Genomic DNA, 22,925 nt, shown 5'->3' on the forward strand with positions numbered 1-22,925 from the left:
CATTTAGCTCTCCAAGGCAGAATCAATTGAAAAAATTATCACACACCGAAAGACTTGACATTTTGGAGATGAGTCACAAGGTTCCAGTAGTGTGGGCTGTGGAAATAGATAACCATTGCTCAGCAAAATGTTGGTGAGATTATCTCTGTATAGTCAGTGCCTGTGCGGATAATGTCATACTCCTGTACAAATCTGACAATGTTCTGAGGATACCACTAATCCAGGAGGAAAGCTTATGTCTGTTTAGTCTGTCTGTTTAATATGCGAGACAGGTTCACTCGTCTCGTTTGGTAGCTGCTGTCCTGACTTCCCAAAGCTGAACCAACTGTGTATCAGCCAGCTCACTGTGTCTTTTGATCTCACTTCTCTTGTTCCTTTGCTCGCAACTTCCTTGTCTCTGTAGTTTTTTAAAAGATGTCCGAGACTAATCTGCAAACATTTCATACATCTGTATATAAAAGAATAGTTTCTCATTTAGGGACATTTGTGCTTTCCTGCCAGGAATTAGATGAAAAGATACCCTGCATTCATGTGGTGTCGGAAAAATATGAAAAATTCGTTCCTAACTTGGAAAAAAATGGTGTGAATGCTCCCTAAAGTCGGAACAACAACTCAGAAAATGTGTGAAAATTTTGCTACACAACTTGCTGAGTTGACGTCATTTTACACAGAAACATGGCAGACGAAAGTCAATGTTTGGTTGCAGGTAAGAAAAACTTTTTATTAATTCAGGTATTGCATATCAATTTTGTTTACATGTAATTCATAACATTGTATTAGTTTGTAACTTTCAGCAACTGTCCATGTGAAGTGACATAGAGTTATTCAAAGTTATTCATTAGCATTTAAAATATTAACAACTAAGGTAAGGTAATACGGGCGCAGAAACAAGTCTGGGACAAAATCAATAATGCAAAGCTTCAAACTGTTATTCATGTGTTATTCAAAAACTATGGGCAATAAAAATACATAACACATCTTTTCAGCTGCTGTGTTGTTTCTACATTATGACTTAAGAGCTCATGAACACTCCAAAGGCAAAAGAGCTACTTTCCAACTTGAGAAATGGGACTATCTGAGGAATACAGCAATGTAGTAATAGATACCTTTCTTATATCTGCATGCTAAATATGAAGCTACAAAAAGAGCAAACACGTGAGAACACTCAAATAGAAAAAAATTAATGAGGTGCACGGCCACAAAAAACTATAAAATATCCAAGTTAAATCTAGGCAGCAGAGCAAAAAACAACAACGGACACATTTCAGCCGTAAGCCTTCATCAGTGTGTGTCACAACGCTGATGAAGGCTTACGGCTGAAACGTGTCCGTTGTTGTTTTTTGCTCTGCTGCCTAGATTAAATGATCTTTAAAAGGACATTTGTGAGTCCTAGCCTCCTTTGATATTAAATATGAAGCTACTAGAGCCAGGAGATGCTTAGCTTAGCTTAGCATAAAAACACAAAGTTGAAAGAAACTCTGTCAAAGGTGAAATGAAATGAAATGAAGATACAGTGCAATGATTACTGAGCTGTTGAGGTGCTGGTGGGCAGATATTTAATTTGGAGAGAGCCAGGCTGGCTGTTTGCTGTGCTTCTAGTCTTCTAGGGTGACCATATTTTCATTTCCAAAAAAGAGGACACTCGGCCCGGCCACGAGATAGCCTACTTAAATGATAATCGCAGTTTACTCAAAGATGCCTTATAATTTTAATAGGCCTATATTTAAAATTTATATGTATGGATAGAAAATTCAGTTATATTACAAAATAATATCTCTCAAAGACAGAAATTCAGCTAGGCCCCTACAGATAGGAGACACATACACACACTAGAGTGTGGCTACCCAATCCGAGCCTGACGGGTCCCAACGGGTCCCGACGGGGTTCGGTCAAAAATGTATAAATTGTAGGCCTATTCAGGCTCGGGTTGGATTCAGTCAGCTTTCAGTGAAAATGTAGTGTAAAAATAAATAAAATCCTATTGTCTGTCCTGTTTATTGCTTTGGGACTGTTATTTACGTGACAACACCTGAACGGAACACACACACACACACTAGCGCCAGCCTCCGCCTTGATTAAACGCTGAAAATAAAATAAGAGGGAGACAGGTTTTTCCTATTTTATCTTATTTTGTTATATTTCTCCCTCTCCCCTCAGTGGAAGCGTCGGACCTCCCGCCGCCCGCTCCCACCGCCCGCTCCCGTCTCAAACATGGAGGTCTCCCTCTCCGCACGCCCGGCCTGTTAAATAGCCTGTAACCATGACAGCTGTGTGACACAAACTCAGTGCTTTAGTAATTAAATAATGTCGGGCTCGGTTCGGTTTCGGACATAACAAAACAGAATGACTGTCGGGTTTGGACAGAAATATGCGGCCCGTGCCGCACTCTAACACACACACACACACACACACACACACACACACACACACACACACACACACACACACAAGGAAAACCGGACATTATCATCAATTTATAAACACCCCCCGGACAGGACGTGAAAAGTGGACATGTCCGGGCAAAAGAGGACGTTTGGTCAGCCTACTTTATGCTAAGCTAATTGTACCCTGGCTGTAAATCTCTATCAGATACATCACAAATGTCTGTGGTGCCATGTAAAACCTTCCAGAAGAAGCAGCCACAACCTCTTGAAAACAAGCAAAATAGCTAAACAGTACAGCATCATATTCATCGTACTGACTTTAGTTTGTTAGTATCAGTGGACTAGTTAATTATTTATAATAACTAAGTCCACTTCTTACCAACCTGGGGTCCTAACCCCCATTAGGGGCCGCCAAAGCTTCTCAGTTGGTTGCAAAAACTCTGTTCTCTCAACATTGGCTTGTGCTGTCAGTGTGCTAACTGGCTTACTAGCGTCTTGAATCTGTCCTGTTGGTCTTCCTGTTTCCTTTTTTGAATGACGCATACAGGCTACCATCACCTGCTGGAATGGAGAGTGATTTCCTCTCACACAGATACTGAACATACGTGCTAGATGGCCATAGGTTATAGTCATTGAGGTGCTTTCAGTGTAACTTTTTGGCTGTGTTAGGGCTGTGTATGTGTTCCTTGCTGCTGTCCCTTCTCCCTCCTTGTAGATCTGCCCAGGTGTGCTGCATAACCTAACGAGGTGCAGTACACCTGGCATGGAGGAGGTGCTTAAGAGCTCCTGTGCCAGCAGCAGAGGAGAGAGGCTCTGGTGTGGGGACTGCTGGTCCTGCTGCCTCTCACCGAGGGGTTTTTGTTGTCTTGTTTGCCTGTCTTAATTCTAATAAATCCCATGGATTTGAATGTTTTAAAGGTGTTCATGTGGTTATTGCTGGGTCAGTGTTTGGAGTTTTGTTCGCCCCATAGGGCCGCTTAAAGGTGGGGCGTAACAGCTGTGATACAGGCAACGTGAGCCTTCGTCCACTAGTTCTTCGATGTCAGTTTAGTGTGTCATGGCTTTAAGACAACTTTTAAAAATAGATATATACAGCTGGCCTCAATCTAAGCATTTAATTCAATTCTGTGAATAAGAGGATAAGGGCACTGTTAAGATCTGAATGCTAGCTATATGAACAGAACCTTCACTCTCTATTAAATGACCTCATCCTGCATCAGAAAGACAGTTAAAATAACCAGAGCTAATACAACAACAAGAGAAGAAAACACTGAATTTGTCAAAAAAGAAAATGCCTGTTTAGTATGGATAACTGTTGACATTAAAGGATACATAACAGAGAGAGAGAATTATGTAAAAAGTTCCTAAAAGTATCAGTAAAACTCTGATGCAGTATTCACAGGAAATAATCTGCTTAAAATTCATCTAAATCACCTATTTAAAAAAAAAAAAAACTTCCTGCAGTTATTGTGTTCAATATTTAAGCTAATTGTACAGTTTTGAGTTATTATGTTATACTTTGAATATAATATGAATTACCCACAAATATGTCTCGTAGTCAGGGGTCGTCAGTTCACTCGATGATAGTAAAGGGTTACCCTTGATGAGAAACACTGAAATATTAAAGGTATTATATTAAAAAATGAGGTGATAAGGTCATTTGTCCACACTCCTAACAATACACCCACTACAAAACGTCAGTCATCAATACTCTATTTTTTGCTAAATTGTCCTTGTGCTCCTTTGATAATTGGACATGCATCACTTGGAGGGGACGAATGGTTTCTCCTTGACAATGAAAAGACTTTTTACAACTGTATCAATGCTTTTATTTAAAAAATAAATAAATAGCGAGAATACTATTGAGTATTCAAGGTTAATCCTTTTTTGTCAGTCTGAGCTTTGCTTCGATGCGACTTCGCTTCTATTTCTGTATTTTATTCAAAGAAACACAGATGCATTGAAAATGTGCGTCATTACCGATCAGAGCTGAAAATAACCGACAACTTAATGGGGTGGAAGGTGGATATTTAACATTTTCATCTAAAGAATTGCTGGTTTCATTTTTGTGTTTGAAGCTCAGAGCAAAATATAAAGACAAACACAGAATAAAGCACCAGTGAGCACACATGTAGGAAGAGATGCAGAAGATACAGCAACACAGCGTGAAGCCTTCATTATTCACACAGTGATGGGGCTATTGTTTTAAGACTAGCGTGATGCCTCTGGAGCTCAGTCCTGCTTTTATTTAAATGGCAATTCGTTCAAACTGCAGTGTTTTAAAAGCCACTCTAATCTCTCCTCTTGTCTCCTCTTTCTTTTCACTTGCACACAAGAGAGGATGAGTGGGAGTTGTCACAGCATGCCACCTCAAACAAACAGATTTGAATGATGGACCTACGCAACGAGATGGCACCTCTTAACAGTTTGTAATGAACACTCTCATGAATAACTGGAACAGATATATTTTGATGCAGGGTTTCACAAAGGGGTATTGACATGGCATGTTGATAAAAGATAATGGGTGTTCACTTACAGTAGGCATGTTGACGTGGTGTGATAGTAAGAGAGGAAGACAGAGACCTCTGTCATACTCAGCATTGATTAGCTTTCACTGCGGACTCACAGAGTTCATGAACCATGAGAGATATCGTGAATGCGTCTTATGAAATAAAACTATGAACACCAGTATCGATTGTTATGTCATAGTGGATCCACCACTGATGTGTTTTTAATGTTTTTTCTTTATCCCAACCTGTGATATGTTTCTGTTGGGTTTTTTTCCAAGGCCAATACCATTCTCATATCAATGCGTCGAGTATAGAGCTAGAGCCAGGATATAAGGTAGGCTACAAGGTTAGCTTAGCATTTGGAAGCAAGGGGAGAGGTAGCTAAAACTACATTACTTAACCCTTGAGTTACCCCTGGACATTTTTGTCCATTTCCAAAATTCAAAACTCCCTCACAGACAAATTAAAAGGTCACCTGTTAACCTATCATGGATAGGTTAACAGGTATCATGTTTGTGTAAGGTGGATTGAAGTACATGCTTTAAGTAGTTTGTCCTCAACTGAGAAAAGAGAAAAAATGTTGGCATTGAACATTTCAGCAAACCACGGATGCGTTACATCGGCAGGTTAGCAGATACATTAAAACTTCATGCTGTGGTTAACTCGTTATTGGGTTTAGCCACAAAAAACACTTGGTTATGGTTGGGGAAAGATCTTGGCTTAAAATAACCTGTTTTGGGAACACAATTCCAGCAGGAAAGACAGCGATGTCTCAGTAGCAACCAATCGCGTGGCACTATCCACACGATGGGTCGCCACAAAACACAAATGACTGGAGCCTTTTTGTTGAGCCGTTTTGTCGTTTGTTGGTCTCGAACAGTAGTCTGCGGCTTGGAAGGTGCCTTTAGCTCATATATTACGTCACTTTAAAAATGTTGATATGATATGCATGAAACATGCAGTTGTACTATATCTGTGATTTACAAATATGTACAACTCCAACATTTTCTTCTGGCAACTGGACTGTTATCGTTCACCCAGTACTTCTTGTTCTTGCTAGGGAGGCTACATGCACTGTAAATCTTGTAAGGTTTTTAAAACCCACATTTAAAGACATCTTTAATAGCTTATGTTACTTCAGAATTTCAACCCTGTAGGCTAGAAATGACATTTGTGCATTACTAACCTTTCTTAGAGTTATGAAACACTGCATTTATGTACCGAGCTATAATTGCAGGGGAGGTGGTCTGGTGGATGCTGGACATGCAAAGTGGAGGACCGTGACAAATCCCCGGCTCAATACCAGACTCCATCCGTCGTTATGTTAACGCAACAAAAGCATTTCGAATAAGGTATGGAAAGATTGTAATTTCAGTTAAATGTTAATGAAAAAGGTAATAATAAAAATAAATGCTGTAGTCACTACGTAGTGTGTAATGCAAAATGAGAATGTGGCCGAAAATAAACGAAATACGTTGTCCGTAAACATTTTGCTGATACATTCAGTATCAACATATTTGCAACTTGCCAGGTATGCTAATTAGCTATAATAAAACTAATGACATCGTCAAATACATATCAAATAGTGATCTACAGCATCTATAACCAATGGTGGTAAACATGCTAGCACATTAGCTTGCTGGTGCCAAAGCTTGCATGGCTGCTTCTGTTGGCAATGTGACCCAGTTTAAGTGTCTTTGGCTGTTCCAGGGGTTGCCTAGCAACCGTATGGTGGCAACATCAGTGCGCTATTTTTTCCAAGAGATAGTTGAGCAACATAACTAACCCAAAAACCACAAATTCTAATTGTTATATTCTGTTTGTGTATGGATTTGAGCTTTGTAGATGCTGGTAGGCATGGATTTTAACCCTGGGCAGAGCCAGGCTAGCTGTTTCCCACTGTTTCTTTATGCTAAGCTAAGCTAATCGCCTCATGACTTGAGCTCCATAGTTAACACACAGTATCAATCTTCTCATCTTACTCTCGGAAAGAAGGCAAATGGGCGCATTTCCTGAAATGTTAAACCTATCCTTTAACTGTACAAGTATTTTTATAGATTTCTTGTGGGAATAAGGCAACTCCAATTAGGCCTAAATAAAAAAGCTTTTCTAAGAAAGACCGAAAGCCACAATTAGCAGGCTCAGCTGGACTCAAGACGCTTTGATTCTTGGTTTGGTGACACTCTCCGGGGAAATACCCCAAGCTATGAAAAGTGCCTCGTCAAAGAAATATAACTACAAAGAGAGCAAAGGAAAGGCAAAGTCATTATAAAGCAATTACCAGACTTAGCAGTGTAATTAAGACACCAGGCTTCAGGACTACACGAGTCACTTACTGCTCTGCATTGCGATCAACAACACCAGAATAACAACACCAGCTCCCAGGTATGTGTGTGTTTGTGCATGTGTATATGAATGTATGTGTGCGCGGGGAAAGCGTTGATTATGTTGCTGTGCGAGTGTCACGAGGGAAAACACTGATACAGAGACCACCCTATTATAATTGCAAAGTTTGGTGGCTGTTTTCCAACCTGCTTATAAAATGGGAAATCAGATAACCGCAGGCTTCCTGGCTGTCCTGATTGAGGCTTGATAATGGATTGAAGAGGGGGACAGAATCAATACGGCTGTCCCCACTCTGGGCCAGGAAACAATCACCAGAGAGTAGACTGTACTTCTGTAATCTACAAGGGATGACCTGGCATGCTCGGGCCTCTCAGTTGCCTTAATGCTGACAGATTCAACAGCAATCTGTCCACGGCAATCAGCGGCAATTTACAACAGTGGGCAGTAATTCTTTTTCCATTTGTGCAAAATGTTGTTGTAGCAGTGATCTGCACTGCTTTGTAACTGGAGATCAAAGTCCTTGAATAGATTTGTTGGAAACTGTGCACATGTTCTGCCTCAGTGTATCATAATACTATAATGTTGTATTATCTCTCCTGATAGATTTTTCCTCTCAGCATCTATTGCAAGCAGGGTTCTGTTCAAGAGGCAGTTTCAAATATTTTAAAGATAAAGGAATAGTTGTTATGAGCTGAAGAAGGTTAATATTGTTTACAGAAAAGTTAATTCATATACACATTAATCTCTATAAACAGATATATGTATTTATATGTACGCACAATCTGTGTGCAACAGGACAAGATTTTGATTTTGATACTTGAGCGGCAGGTTAACAGTCCATTTACAGAGGCAGAAAACATTGGCCGAAATGCAATCTTGGAACCCATCGACTATCACCTGAAGAAGATTGAGCTTTATAATAGCTTATTTTCTTTTTTAAATCTGCATTTATATGCAGATATCTGGTTATAGACGTTAGCTGAAATGACCAGCAAATGGAGAGTCTTGGCCCTCCCCACTGGCTACATTGGATGTCCCTAAATATTGGCCATTGCTCCCAGAGGCTTATCGTTGTCAGACTGATAGCTGATGAGTTTTGAGATAGTATATTTATATACATGGAATTTTTTTTTTTTTTTTTTTTTTCGCATGACAGTGCATTAAAATTATGTTAAAAAAAAAAGTTCAGTAAATTGTCACGCAGAAAGAAAATTTTGAATCCTCTAGATGCACTGATTTTTAAAAAAAACAAACTAATTAAGTTCATCATTAGTTGTACATGCATACAATTGAAACTGATTATACACTGAATTATTCTAAAATAAACTCTTGGTTTTAATTTAATTGTGAAGTCAGGCTGAGCTCTGGTTCACTGTTCAATCAGCCAAAGATGTGTTGCCATTTATTTTCCTTTCCCTTTCAACAACACAATTTTCAAACTAATTATCACTTAATACCTTCTCAAGAGTAATTAGATTTGTGAGTCACCTCCAAAAATATGAATACCAAGTCAGACTTTCATCTCAAAATGATGTTAATTTTTAATTGAGTTAATTACTGTAGAATAAATGTGTGTGCAATCTCATCGTATTAGGGTCAGTTTTTTCTTTCTCTCCCCTGACTTTATGTGAAGTCTGCTCATCCAGTACAGAAAACGATTATCAAACAGTTATTTATACTCGTTGTTGTTATCCTTTGAGCTACTACAGTATTTGTCACAGTGGGGAGTGCAGGCAGCAGGGGAAGGATCTGAACACAGACTTTCAAGGACCTTCTGTAAATTCACCACAACAAAGACTGTATGGCTTGCAGCTGCTGCGGTAGTCGGCCAATCATGGGTCACGTTAAATAAAAAGAACATATGAAGTGATTGGCTGCGAGCAAAATCATACAAATAGTCCTTTTTTTTAGAGATCTGGGTTCAAAAAGGATTGAACGCAGGTACCGTTTGACTGGAAAAGTTTTGACACTACTTGTTAGTGGGTTATTTTGACTGATAGTACTGATACCCAGCCCTGGTGCACAGTCTAGCAAAATGGATGTGTTAAAAAAACAAAAAGATACACATTGCATCCTCATAGTTAAACAACAAAATAGGTTGTTTGTTACTGCCTTAAAAAACAATCCTTACAAGACAGAAAAACTATTCATATTGTTTGATCTGCGACCTCTCTGGGTAGCTTTAGCCTGCCTACTGTTGCTACTTCCTCAGCAAGCTACTTTTCAACCTGCCTCCACCCCAGCTCCTCCTTTTTATGTTGTGTCTGACTTATCAATGTCATTTCTGTTTGTCATTGATGCTGCTCTGTTCTGTTCCCGGGGGTCTTTGCTGCTGCTCTCCCTGCCTTAGGCTTTCCATGTAGGCGCATGGAAGGGCAGAGAGGTGTGCTCTCTCTGCCTTCAGCTTTCCACGTAGGCGCATGGAAGGGCGGGGAGGTTTGCTCTCTCTGCCTCAGGCTTTCCTCATTTGCACATGGAAGGGCAGAGAGGTGTACTTTCTCTGCCTTCAGCTTTCCACGTAGGCTCGTGGAGGGGCAGAGAGGTCCCAGAACAGAGCAATACTGCCAAATATCAAATTGCAATGGAAATAAAGTATTCTTTGACTGAAGTGGTCCTGACTGAAATAAAGTTTCTCTAACTAAAACTACTTGGTAAGGTAAAAGATCAAGGCCAAAAAACGACGCATTTTCAACACGCTGAACACAGTGGGGAAAGGCACCAAACACTGATTATAAAAAGAAAAATATTACATTCACCCCTTGAATAAATCAGTAGTACTTTAATGTTTGGAGATTCCCATGTGTGCAGGTGGCAAATGATGTATCCTTTGCTTGTCCTTTGTTCAGCAGGTAGCAATAACCGTGAAACAGCAGGAGAGCTTTCAAAGCCACAATGAGCATGGCAGTTTGGAGGGGCATTCAGAGACAGGCGCAGATGCAGCAACTCATCAAAGAGTGACCTTCGACCCTCTTTTAACCCAGCCCATCTCTCAAGAGTCCTTGAGGAAAACATAAAAGCAGCAAGATGAGGGACACGAGGGAAAACACTGACTATGCTTTGGCTTTGAAGGATTTGGTTATGCTTTGGGGTTACTGATCCTGAAGCTTGTTAGGATTCAGATTGTAGTGCTGTAAAAAAGAAGATTTGGATTTTTTTTGTTGGCATTCACAAAGTTTTGGACAATTTGTGGGTTCAACATTGAAAGAAAATGTTATTCATTTAGATACAAATATACGAAACTTAATATTTCAGTTCTTAAGGATAGAGTGTACACAGTGAGGTACATATTTCATTATCAAAACAAACTCCATGCTTGCAGCTTTGGTAAGGTTATAGCAGAAGTGAAGTTGAAAGAAGAAGTGAAAAGTTCTTAAAACTATTGTGGCAGCTTGCAAACAACATCAGCCCAAAAACTTGTGATGTTTTTAATCTTTAGAGAAAGATAGAGGCGACTCAATACAAAGCCACCAAAGAGCAGATGGACACTTGTCCCCTCTGCAAGAGAGCAAGAAAAGCTTTTGACTGTTGATCCTCGGGCTTAGTGCTGTGACTTATCTTTGCTCAGACATGGTTTAGCACTTAAGTTTAACTGCTGTTTGTACCACGGAGGGTTTAGAGGATCATGATGGGGAAAAGTACACAAACTTCAATCTAGCTCTCAGAGGGTGAAGCAGCTGCAAAGAAGAGAGTGTGAGTCACTAGGAGGGTGACAGATTTTGATAGGAGAGCTAGATGTTTTGTTGCGTTTTTCTTTTGTATGAAATAAATTGATAACTTTGCGATGTAGAAAACTTGTAAATCATGCCAATCTTCACTTAGATGAATAAAAAAACTCAGTGAGCCCCAATTGTCATTGTTATTATTACAACACAAATCTGACATCAGAAAATATCTGTTGCGGCACATAACAAACACGGCCAAACACTTAAACATAACATTTGCTGAGCTATGTACAGTATGTCATACGTCACACAGAATCATGCATTCTCACACAAAGGTTCATATGATCATTGTCTTCTTTCAAAACACACTTCGGTTTTCATACGAAAATTACCGTTAACATACAGTCTCTTTCAAAATAAATGTACTACCTTGGTACAACACCGCAAATTAACGTTTATTTCCTAACGCACGTGTTTGGGTAAAGGCAACAAAAGCACATGGTTGGGTTTCGGAAAAAGAACAGGGTTTGGCTTTAGAATCTTACAGGATGCAAACACTGCTCTCCCGGGAGAAAGGTGGTGTTTGTTGGACCCATCCACCACCACTGCATGCCTCACTCGGACCTCTGTCGCCTTAACTTTCACTCTTCTTCCACTGCGTTTCCCCCTGACGCTGAGTGCCGTTAAACTCTAACGAAAATCAGCCGTGTATCATAACAATGTGAAAAGAAAGCTTTGTTCGTCTGTGTCTGATGCCAGAAGTCACTGCCCAAGTGTCCAATTTCGATGACTTCAGAGGGGAGACCAGGTTGCACTTTTGGTTTCACACAGGCACAAACCACAGTATCCTGGGTTAAAGTCCTGTTTCTGTTTTACCCAAGCACCACCACAACCACCCTTTGTAGCTCCTTATACCACGTTACCTGTGCATTTCTTTTTGTAAGTAAGTACGAACAGTGAAAGAGAACAGCCTCACATTAAGTTCGTGTAAGGGACTCTGGCGCCTCTAAAAATACCAAACCATGGTCATGGAAATAATGCACAAATCCCACATTCCTTCATGTCTTATAGTTTTTCTATCACAGTTCTCCCCTTTTTGATCATGAGATCAACATCAGTAAAAGTAAAAATATCAATCTTCATGCACCGATGAGCTCTGTCCCCCACTGCCTAACAGGAGGCTGCTTAAAGAAAAGAGTTGGCGAGATCTCTGACAGAGATCAAAGGACGCACATATTGAGTTAAACATCCCAATTCAATATGGCTGGAGATGGGTAAAAGACTAACTATGCTCCTTAGACAGTGCAAGACAGTGAAAATTTCTTAAATGAATCATGGGTGCTGAGGGAACAACGGGCTGTTTTACTACCTTTCTACCCTTGTTGTTGTGTAGGCACACCATAAATCTACCTATGCTCACTGCAGTTATTCCTGGAGTGAACCATTAGGTTCAGATCACATGATTCATCCCCACTTTTCTTACATGTGTGAGACAGAACCTGGGTAAACACATGGAGGAGGGCCTTTCACATTGCTGTGCGGTAACTAACCGCCTCCAGTTATTCTAATGAGGGCAAGGTGGCAGGGGGAAGCGGTTTCGAACACGCTGGTAAGGGTATGAAGTGGTTGCCGCCCACGTAAGGGCACACAGATTTTGCTGTGATTATTTTGTTGGGGAAATTATTAACATAGTGCCAAGTGGAGTTGCAACAGTATTAGATTTTCACAGTACAATAGCCATCTTAGATAATATCACGGTATACAGTATACCCTTAAAATAATTAAAACAGAAGGTTTTTTTTGATTGAACAAATACCTTATTATAATTAAAATTTGAAACAAGTCTGACAGGCATCAAACAGAAAAGAATATGCACATGTGTAAGTAAGATTCTCCATCTGGCTGCATTTTTTCAATACAGTCGATCAGCAAATGTACAAGGTATAGCGACTAAGCCTAAACTTAAAGCCACTGAGGGGCTGCATAGACAGGCTACTTAATAATTGACGTGTTCGCCTGACCAAACCAACCGCTGCTCTCTGGTGAAAACAAAAAGTCCACTTCTTCGTCTTCTTTCTTTTGGCTTTTGGTAAATTGGATTAAAAAAACAAAATCATGGGTCAAACCAAACTCATCTTGTGACTGCAACTTGTGGCAGTCTTGCTCTCAGCTAAAGTACAGGCATGTTTTATGGTTTACAACTCAGCTTTTCCAAGAGGCAAAACCCACATCTCCACTACACATTTTCAGTAGTTACAGTATAACCTGAGAGATATAGAGTGTCTAAGGGCGTCGTTGCTGAACAACCGCAAAAGAAAATCAGATCAAAATTTGGACTTTGGACTTTGTGGTTTGCATTAAGTTGAGCCTGGTTAGTATCTACGACTGTTTTACAATTGTTTGTAATTAGGTCATCATTCAAAGCAATCAATGGAAGCAATGTAGCTGGGTGTAAAGGTGGGGATCTATGAACTTTTAGAGCTGGACAGAATGGTTGTAGCAAGATCTAGGTGCAGCTTTGTCGGTCGAACAACACGTCGTACTACTTAAAACTACACTGCTCAAAAAAATTGAGAACACTTAAATCACACATCAGATCTTGATGAACAAATTATTCAAGTTGAAAATCTTTACTGATGAACATTGTATAATGTGTTGAGAACAAAATTACATAACAATGGAAACCAAAATCATCAACCCACTGAGGGCTGGATTCAAAATCACACCGAAAATCAAAGTTTAAAATTGAAATCACAGGCTGATCCAACTTGTGGGAATTTTATCAAGGCAACTCATAATGTGACTCAGTAGTGTGTGTGGCCCCCACGTGCCTGTATGCACTCCTGACAACGTCTGGGCATGCTCCCAAAGAGTCGACAACTGGTGTCCTGAGGGATCTCCTCCCAGATAGAGCTTAGATCGGGCCCAAAAAATCCAGCCCAACCCCACCCTTTAACTGTAATTACGAGCCCGAGCCCGGTTTAAACCCGACATTTTTTTTTAAGGATACGAACGTGGACACTGAAGGCTGACTCCCGTCTTTCTTCCCATGGCAAGCCTTCATCACGTAACGTCTTAAGTGTCAAGGTCCCCGTCTTTTTGCTGTCATACCAGCATGGTGCTGCACTTGGTACACTCGATGAAGCCAACACACACGTCGTCATCGTCGACAACTCACATGTGCGCGGCCAGTGGTGCCGTCAAGGGGGGGCTGCGGCCCCACCCCCCAGGTGTGATAAGTAGTTGGTTCCATAGCCTAGGTCTATAATGAGGAACCCGACCCGTTCGAGCCCGAGGATAGTGGCGGGAAATTACGGCCAGGTTCAGGCTCAGGCAGAGAATCTAAGCTCTACTCCCAGACCTGGATCAGGGCATCAGTGAGCTCCTGGACAGTCTGTGGTGGTACTTGGTGGCGTCAGATGCACCAATACATAACGCCCCATAGGTGCTCAATTGGATTTAGGTCAGGGGAACGAGAGGGCCAGTCAATGGCATCAATGCCTTCATCATCCAGGAACTGCCTACACACTCTGGCCACATGAGGCCAGGCATTGTCCTGCACCAGGAAGAACCCAGGGCCCACTGTACCAGTGTAAGTTCTGACAGTCCCTCTGAAGATTTCATTCTGATACCTAACAACAGTCAGGGTACTGTTGGCTATGACATGGAGGTCTGTGCGTGTTACAGGCAGCATAACGTTCACCACAGCGTCTCCAGACTCTTTCACGGCTGTCACGTGCTCAGTTTGAACCTGCTCTCATCTGTGAAGAGAACGGGGCACCAATGGCAGACCTGCCAATTCTGGTGTTCTCTGGCAAATACAAGTTGAGCTGCATGGTGCCGGGGCTGTGAGCACAGGTCCCACTAGGGGACGTCAGGCCCTCATGCCACCCTCATGGAGTCTGTTTCTGACAGTTTGGTCAGAAACTTGCACACCAGTAGTCTGCTGGAGGTCACTTTGTAGGGCTTTGGCAGTGCTCCTCCTGTTCCTCCTCACACAAAGGAGCAGATAACAGTCCTGCTTCTACGGCCCGTCCAGCTCTCCTCATGTAACAGCCAGTCTCCTGGTCTCTCCTCCATGCTCTTGAGACTGTGCTGAGAGACACAGCAACCCGTCTTGCGACCGCATGTATGGATGTGCCATCCTGGAGGAGCTGGACTACCTGTGCAACCTGATTGGGCTGCAGGTACGGCCTCATGCTACCAGTAGTGACATGGACACTGGCAGAACACAAAACTAGAGAAGAATCAGTCAGGAAGGATAAGGAGAGAACAACTGTCTGTGGCCACCACATGTAAAACCTTTCCCTTTTTGGGGGTTGTCTTGCTTTTGTCTCACCATCACACCTGCTGTCCCTTTCAGCCAGTGAAACTGATTCACAATCACTTGTGCTTCCTAAATTGACAGATTGATATCCCTGAAGTTTCACTGACTTGGTGTTACACTGTGATGATTAACCAGGACCTAAATCATAAGGATTACAATTTTAAAGAATCACAGTTTTCAGTCCAAAATTTGAAAAATAGGAGTCTTTATCTTGTCATAAGCGGAAACGGCTCAGTGTTAATTTTTTCGGAGGTTAATAAGTGGCAAGACATGATAGTACATTATTAACTTGTGTTTAATTTGCATCTTCATTTGCAGTCACAGCTCATCCTCCACATTACCTAAGAGCACTTGACCCGAGTTGCATTGAAAACGTGATAAAATACATGAGCATCCATTTCTCCCCAAAAAGTCAATAAGTTTTAGTGAGCTGGGGCAGCGAATTGAGACCAACATCTCCTTTTAAAATTGTTTGGAGGCAGAGGAGAAAGCTCAGGATCCCACAGCAATTCATCATGTCATAAAGGCTTTAGCACACCCTTCATTTCTTAATGGTGAGTCAAAGTCAATTACTGTTTTTTCATGTACCGAGTACTTAAAATGTATGTATTTAGGAAAAATTTCCATTGAGAGTTTAGAACACGTTGGCTGAGGTTATGTACAGTAGTAATTACGAATTTGCTTTGCTGGAATATTAGCTGACATTTCAGGGAGTCAACAGCTATCTTCATTTCTGAGTCTGGCCTTTCCATGGCTTGACATTTATCCCGCTCTTGACTGGTGGAAGGAGAGGAAGTACTCTAACCTCCTATGCACTCCCTACCTATCCCTTGTTCTCCTTGTCTCTTTCAATTAAGGACTGTGCCCTTAGGGCTGCCTAAAAAACGCTCTAAGGCTTTAAAGCATCTTGGTGGCCTTACAAAGGGCAAACATTTACAATTTATGGTATTTTTGTCCACACGAAAAGGCTTCAACACGCAATTACATGTTGTTTGGGCAAATCAAGCACAGACACAGTCTGCTGTGTGCCAAAAAAAAAAAATGCAGAGAGAATTTCATCTTCAGACTTTTCAGGCTCATCAACTGTGATGTTTGGTTTTAATTAAATTCAGAGAAGATGAAATGCATTCTGTGCACAATGTGCCCTATGATTCATAACAGGCCTAATCAGCTAATAATCAACTGAGTGTGCCTCTCTTATCAGACCCGAGGCATGTGGAATAAATTTGTTATCAAGGAGTTTTCACGACAAGATGCATTTAGAAAAAGAAAGAGCCTGTTTCGTACATTTTACCATAAAAACCCTTGAAAGTCGGGAGCCTGTTTTCAAAAACATTCTCACATGCAGCCTTATCACATTTAATGCTATCGGAGGTTCTTTTCTTTTTCTACAGTATGGCAATTCAGGATGTAAAATTGACTTTGCAATGAAGGTAAGTGCTGCTTTATCAAAAAGGGTCAAATGATCATATATCAAACACATCATTGCCTTGGAATAACTTCTTGAATAAGCATGTGTGTGACAGTACAGTGTAGCCTTGAGGGATGATGCTTACCAGGCATGAGCATGACAATACCCACTAACACGATTCATTGTCACTGAACATGAACACATAGGACAATAAATAATCCACATAACACTCATGTGGTAACGGTATAATCTGCTCTTAAACTACAGAAAACTATATAACTTACTACACGACTAAAATAGTCTGTACATGTCTTTGCATCATTCCACCAAACAACAACTATTGGACTGATTGACATGAAGACATTCATGCTTCCCAGAGGATGAATCCTACTAGTGACTTTTCCTCTAGCACCACCACAATATCAGTGTTTGTACTTAGCCAGCAGAATATCTCAACATCTACCAGACTGATTAGCACAAAATTTGGTAAGGACACGCATGTCAGTAAAGTTTAATGACTTGGGTGTTTTTTCAGAGCAACTTTTTTTCTGAATTTGTATTTGTTAAATATTGGAAGAACTAACACTCCCATTAGCCTTAGCTATATTTTCTGCAGCACTCATTAGCTGATGCTGATAGTTAGCATGCTAACATGCTTAACTAAGATTACATAACATAGTACTATTAACATTTTACTCGCTAAACATCATTAGCATCTGGCATTTAGTTCACAGCACCGTTGGGCTTAAGACTTTGTTTTATTGAATTGTAAATTCAGCAAGGCAAATTAATTTTGTTGATACAAAGCACCTGGATGGACCAATTAAAGGTCATTTACATTCAGGTAATCAGGAATTTTGTGCATTTTGTGTTTTTCTGGTTTGTTTGTTGTGTGCAGTTTCAGGGTTGGAGACACAATAACACCAGGAAAACTTTTCTGAGAAGTATCTATCAAGTACGTGAATACTATTACCCAGAGGTGAGACCAAGTCATTGTTTTACAAGTCTCAAGTAAGTCTCAAATCTTTGCACTCAGGTCCCAATTCCTAAACTTTGAGGTTTGAGTCCTAAACAGGTCATAATGCTTCCTTTACCAAATGTTATGCCATTTTAACGACAGAGTAAAAATATATTTAATTTGCAAAATCTTGCATGTTTTTCAAAGTGTGTATTTATCAACAAGTTTGTTAAAAAAAGTTCGACTGAACTTAATCATAAAAATTAATACTAATACCGGCACTTTCATAGCTTATACTACTACAGCAGAATGAAGTTTATTAGTTTCCATCCTGTCTTGTTGTTTTTACCTCATCTTGTATTGAAAAATTGTCAATAACGTTCACTTCCCATATTTGTAAGACATCTTCTCTGAGACTGCTCTTCCTTTAAAGTGATATTGCACATTGTTTTATGTTAGGTAGTTCAGGAAATAAAGTGAAATTGATTCGTGGCACTTTTTGAATAACATAATTTTAATATATTTGGGCCCGAGGGAAGGTATCAAGCATTTTCAAGTCAAAAGACTCAAGTCCAAGTGAAGACATGAGTGATTGGCATTAAAGTCCAAGTCAAGCTTGAATCCTGGTGTCACTACTAACTTACCGACGCTTGGTCAGTGGCCCTAGGTGTCAGGGACCGATGCACAGAAGCACCCTTTATCGGCGGTATGAGACACACGGGGCGGCCACATTTTGAAATGCTCTGAGCAACTGGTGTAGTATTAAGAGTGAGAAAGTCCGTATAGGGTGGATGGGAGGGGCGGTGGATGGGTCCAACAAACTCTGGTCTTTCACCCAGGAACCCGCTGTTCATTTCTCATGTGAAATATAGTGTGCTAGTATTTGTAACATACTATGTTAGTGACGTCTGTCATGTAATGTATGTGGCATTTATGATGGGACGTTACATTACATTAGAAATAACCTACTTATTTTAAGCCACACCATGAAGTAGGCCTATTTATCTAAACCTTACCACCTGCTCTTGTTGCCTAAACCCTAAGGAAGTAAATGTAAAAACCAAGTCTGCTTTCAAAAGAGAATGTGTATTTAATGAACAGAAACTGTACATTTCATGCAAAACAGTACGTTTATTTTGAAAAGACACAATGATGCTGGTGGGGAAGGGGTACCAAAAGTATCATAGGTTGTCATAGAGGGCCACTGACCAAGTGTCAGTATTTCACAGGTTGGGAGTGTGAATGTGTTGTAAATTTGTGACTCATGTCTGATTTGAGTCCAAGTCACCTAAGTCCTCATCTCGTCCTTACTTATTTATCTTACTTACTTCATGAATACTGAGTGAAATGAGGACAAAGAACACTTTGACATGACAAAAATAATTTCTTGCTGAGGATCTTCGAGTTTAAATCCACATTACGTCCTTTAATCAAAGGGACAGAACATGGTGATGTTTCTCATCTTCTAATTATTGTTGATGTGATTACTAATAAATTTGATTCATGAGGTTTCCATAGCCCTAATCATAAATTTATTTGCCTCTTAAAATCAATTAAGGGACCTTTAAACCCAATTTACCCTGGTAAATTTTCAGTGACGCCACAGCAATCAAACTTTAATTTAGCTTGAAGCTGTTGCAAAGGATCGGGCGCCAGGCAGCTGAGTCAAAGATCTATTAACCTTCACTTTCTGAGTGTTTTATTGTTATCAGAATGAGCTATTGTTGCAAATGGAATTCAATTTGTGGAGCGGCTCTGACGCCTTTCAGGAATGGCGATGGGGAGCACGTCCGCCCTCACATGCGCTTTTTCTCTGCTTGCTGAAGTGATTCAAGCAAGCGGCTTACTGCGAGTGAGCAGATAGAGTTGTGGAGACATCAGAGGGATGGCAGTGATTCATTATTTCATTTTCACGCAGCGTCAGACATTATTTGCACAGATGTCCAGATGATCCACTGATGTGTGGCATTGCTGAGCCGCTCACAGCTCAGTGAACTGATAAGTGCCGCTACAAAGCAGTCAGCCTTGTTTGCAATACCCTGTGTTCCTGTCCACAGTGAAAGAATAATGTCGGGTTATGACACTGACCACTCCCCTCCTCGCCCCAAATCTTTAATTACTGTATATGAATTGACTTGTTTCTTCTCAGGAAAATATAACTCTTTATTATAAGCAGGCTAACTCACAGGCTTTAATGCAAAGAAGAGTTAGAATGTCATTACATTTGATGCTTTAATGACATAAATCTTACAAAGTGTGCTGCCTGAAGATTACAGCAGTGTTGTAACATATGTGAGTAACATTTAAAACCTCTTTGACTCTTCTGTGGTTGGAATTATTTAAATATAAATGTATTTTCTAAAAGGACATAAGATGTACTTTATGGATATGACATCAACATTTTTGTGAATAGCGTGCTTAGCAGCTGTGACAAGTCAGATTTTTATGCAAAGATGCATTAATTCCAAGACTATTTTCTCTTTTAGGAGACAACAAAAGCTGCCTTGATCCATAAACTTTGAGAAAAGAGTCATTAATAGTCTTTCTGAAATCGCCAAGGTCTGTTTTTGCCAACATAGAGCGACTTCTAAACTGCTGACAAAACTCGTCCTCTGAAGTGTTTTTCAAGCCAGCACAGTCAGCCCATTAACAGACAAGTGCATTAATATTAATCTGGATCTGTTATCTGCTGTGATGCTGTGGGCTGAGGGATACCCCGGTGTACTGTAACTGTGTCTTCATCTTTATAGTGGATTTGCCGTGCCAGAATCTACTCTCGGACCCAATCAGTTAAACCGTGTTTGATTGCAGGTGGACACATGCAAGATTATACTGTAAATCTTTTTTAACAGTTGAATGATTGTCTGCAACTCTATTTCCTCGTCTCTCTGTAGGCAATGTTTAAATACAAAAACCAAAAGAATTGCCACCAGGTGGCAGCAACAACTGAATCCTAATTATTAATGTAGACTACTCTAAAGCTGTTAAAATTTTGCTTACATTAACCGACTGTTCACTCGACCCTGTCCCCTCAGTTAGTTGCTGTTGCACAAGTGCCCCATCTTGCCCAATTTGCCATTGAAATTTTTTGTAATTTTTTAAAGCAATAGGCTCTTCATTTCACACCAAGGTAGACAAAAGCTGTTGTCTCCTTCTAAGTCAGCAGCTCTCAATGTTGCTGCCTAAAATGTCAACTGTTGCCACCAGAGTCTAGCTAGCTAAGTAAGCTAACGTTAGCTGCATTAGTTCATTAAAAATGCTGTTTCCATTTGACTTTTTAATATTTCAGGCTAACTCATTTTATGACCCTATAAATGAGATTTATTTCCTTTTGTGGATTTGAAAGGACTAAAAAAGGTTGTTTGGGGACAGGTTTAACAAATGGTAACTTATGCATTCAAATTATATTTAAACACTGTGGGAAACTTATATTTTCAACATAATTAATAGAGAAAACTGCTTATTGTTTACCTAGAAGTCAAGTTAAATTATGTCTCAATATTCCTCAGATCATAAATGACAACTGTTGCTGTCGTAAAGTTTTAACTGATTAAGCTAACGTTAGGTCAGTGAGTTGGTTAAAAAAAAATAAATTGCTGTTTCCAGTTGTTTTAATACTGCCACCTGAATCATTTTAAGACACTGTAAATCTACTTAAACATAAGATTATTTCTAGTTTTTTTTTTTTTTTAATTTTCTTTTTATTTGGAAAAGCAAATATTTACAGTTTCATTTACAACATTGCAATCATTCCCTGGACCCCAAAAGTGTCATTTCCCTTGGTTTATCTGCCCCATTCCCCTTGGTAATTGGGTAGGGTGAAGTCCAAGTGTCCTTTCCATGCTGCTCTTCCAAGTTATTTTAAAGTCATTCAAGTACTGTATCCAGTGAACAGAACCAGGGGAGCTCACTTCCTGAGGCATCTCAGTTTCACACACAGTGAAAACAAATAAAACAAACAGACAAAAAATCTTAAATAGAATACTTATTCAAGTGGTACACACAAAAGTATTTTAAATGAAGAGTGGATAGTCACAAATTACAAACAGCCTCAAGTGAAATCAGATCTTACAGGTTTTGTGTATTCAGTCCATTTGGACTGATCCATTGATTCATAGTTGAAGGTAATACTCATCCCCATTACATTTGTTATATGTTTATGGATTTCTTCCCAAAATTCTCTGATAACCTGGCAGTCCCAGAAAATATGAAAGTGATTGGCTCCACTAGTGCCACATAGTCTCCAACAAAAATCACCGTTACCCTGATGTCGTTTCTGAATGGGTGTGATAAAAAATCTCACTATGTTCTTCCAACAAAACTCACGCCATATGTTTGACCCTGTTGACCTCCACTGTAGCTGACACACTCTTTCCCAACTCTCCACCGAGATCACTGCCTTTCCTTCTTTTTCCCACTTCTCCTTTATATATATTGTACTGTCTTGTTTTGATTTTTGGATGCCATTGTACATTCTGGATATAATTTTGTTGCAAGATCGGGACTTAAGCTGTGATAAAAATGCCTGCAGGAAGCCTGAGTTAAGTTTTACTAAAGCTTCTTTCATGTGTTGATTAAAATAGCTTCTAACTTGCAGGTACCTGAAAAAATCCTCTTTTCCCAACCCTTGTTCGTTTTGCAGAACTTCAAATCTCTGGAATGCCCCCTTGTGGATAAATGAGTAATAGGTAAGCCCTTAGGGATCCATCCCTTAAATCTGTCATCATTTTTGTTTGGTTCAAAATCCGAATCGTAGGCACACCACCTCAGGATTTTAGATGCGTGCTCCAATCTACAAGTTTTTACTACTTCCTGCCAGGATTTTAAGAAGATGTCAGGCATGTGATCCTCTGAAATCCTAAGATCCTCTTGCAATTTCTTATCCGTTAGTAGGGCTGCTACTGGTGTTCCTTTCACCCTTGTACCTTCTATATCTTTCCAGCCTGCAGTGTATATTGGTGAGAGTAAACAAATTAATGGTCTCAATTGGGCTGCATGATAATACTCTCTTAGGCAGGGAAGGCCCATTCCACCCCTTTCTTTTTTCAATTGCAAAGTCCTATATTTAATCCTGGCCTTTTTCCCTTGCCAAACAAATCTTGATATCCACCTGTCCCATTCTAAAAATTGTTTAAGTGGTATTTCGATTGGCAGACTCTGGAAGAGGTAAAGTAGTCTTGGCAAGATATTCAACCTAACTGATTCTATCCGAGAACTCAAACCTAGAAAGGGAACAACATTCCACCTTTGTATGTCTGATTTTATCTTTGAATTTAGGGTTCCATAGTTGAGATCAAACATTTTTGAAAGATCCTTCGGCAGTATGA

This window comes from Epinephelus moara, chromosome 17 (genome assembly GCF_006386435.1).
Source record: "Epinephelus moara isolate mb chromosome 17, YSFRI_EMoa_1.0, whole genome shotgun sequence".
NCBI classification, from domain to species: domain Eukaryota; kingdom Metazoa; phylum Chordata; class Actinopteri; order Perciformes; family Serranidae; genus Epinephelus; species Epinephelus moara.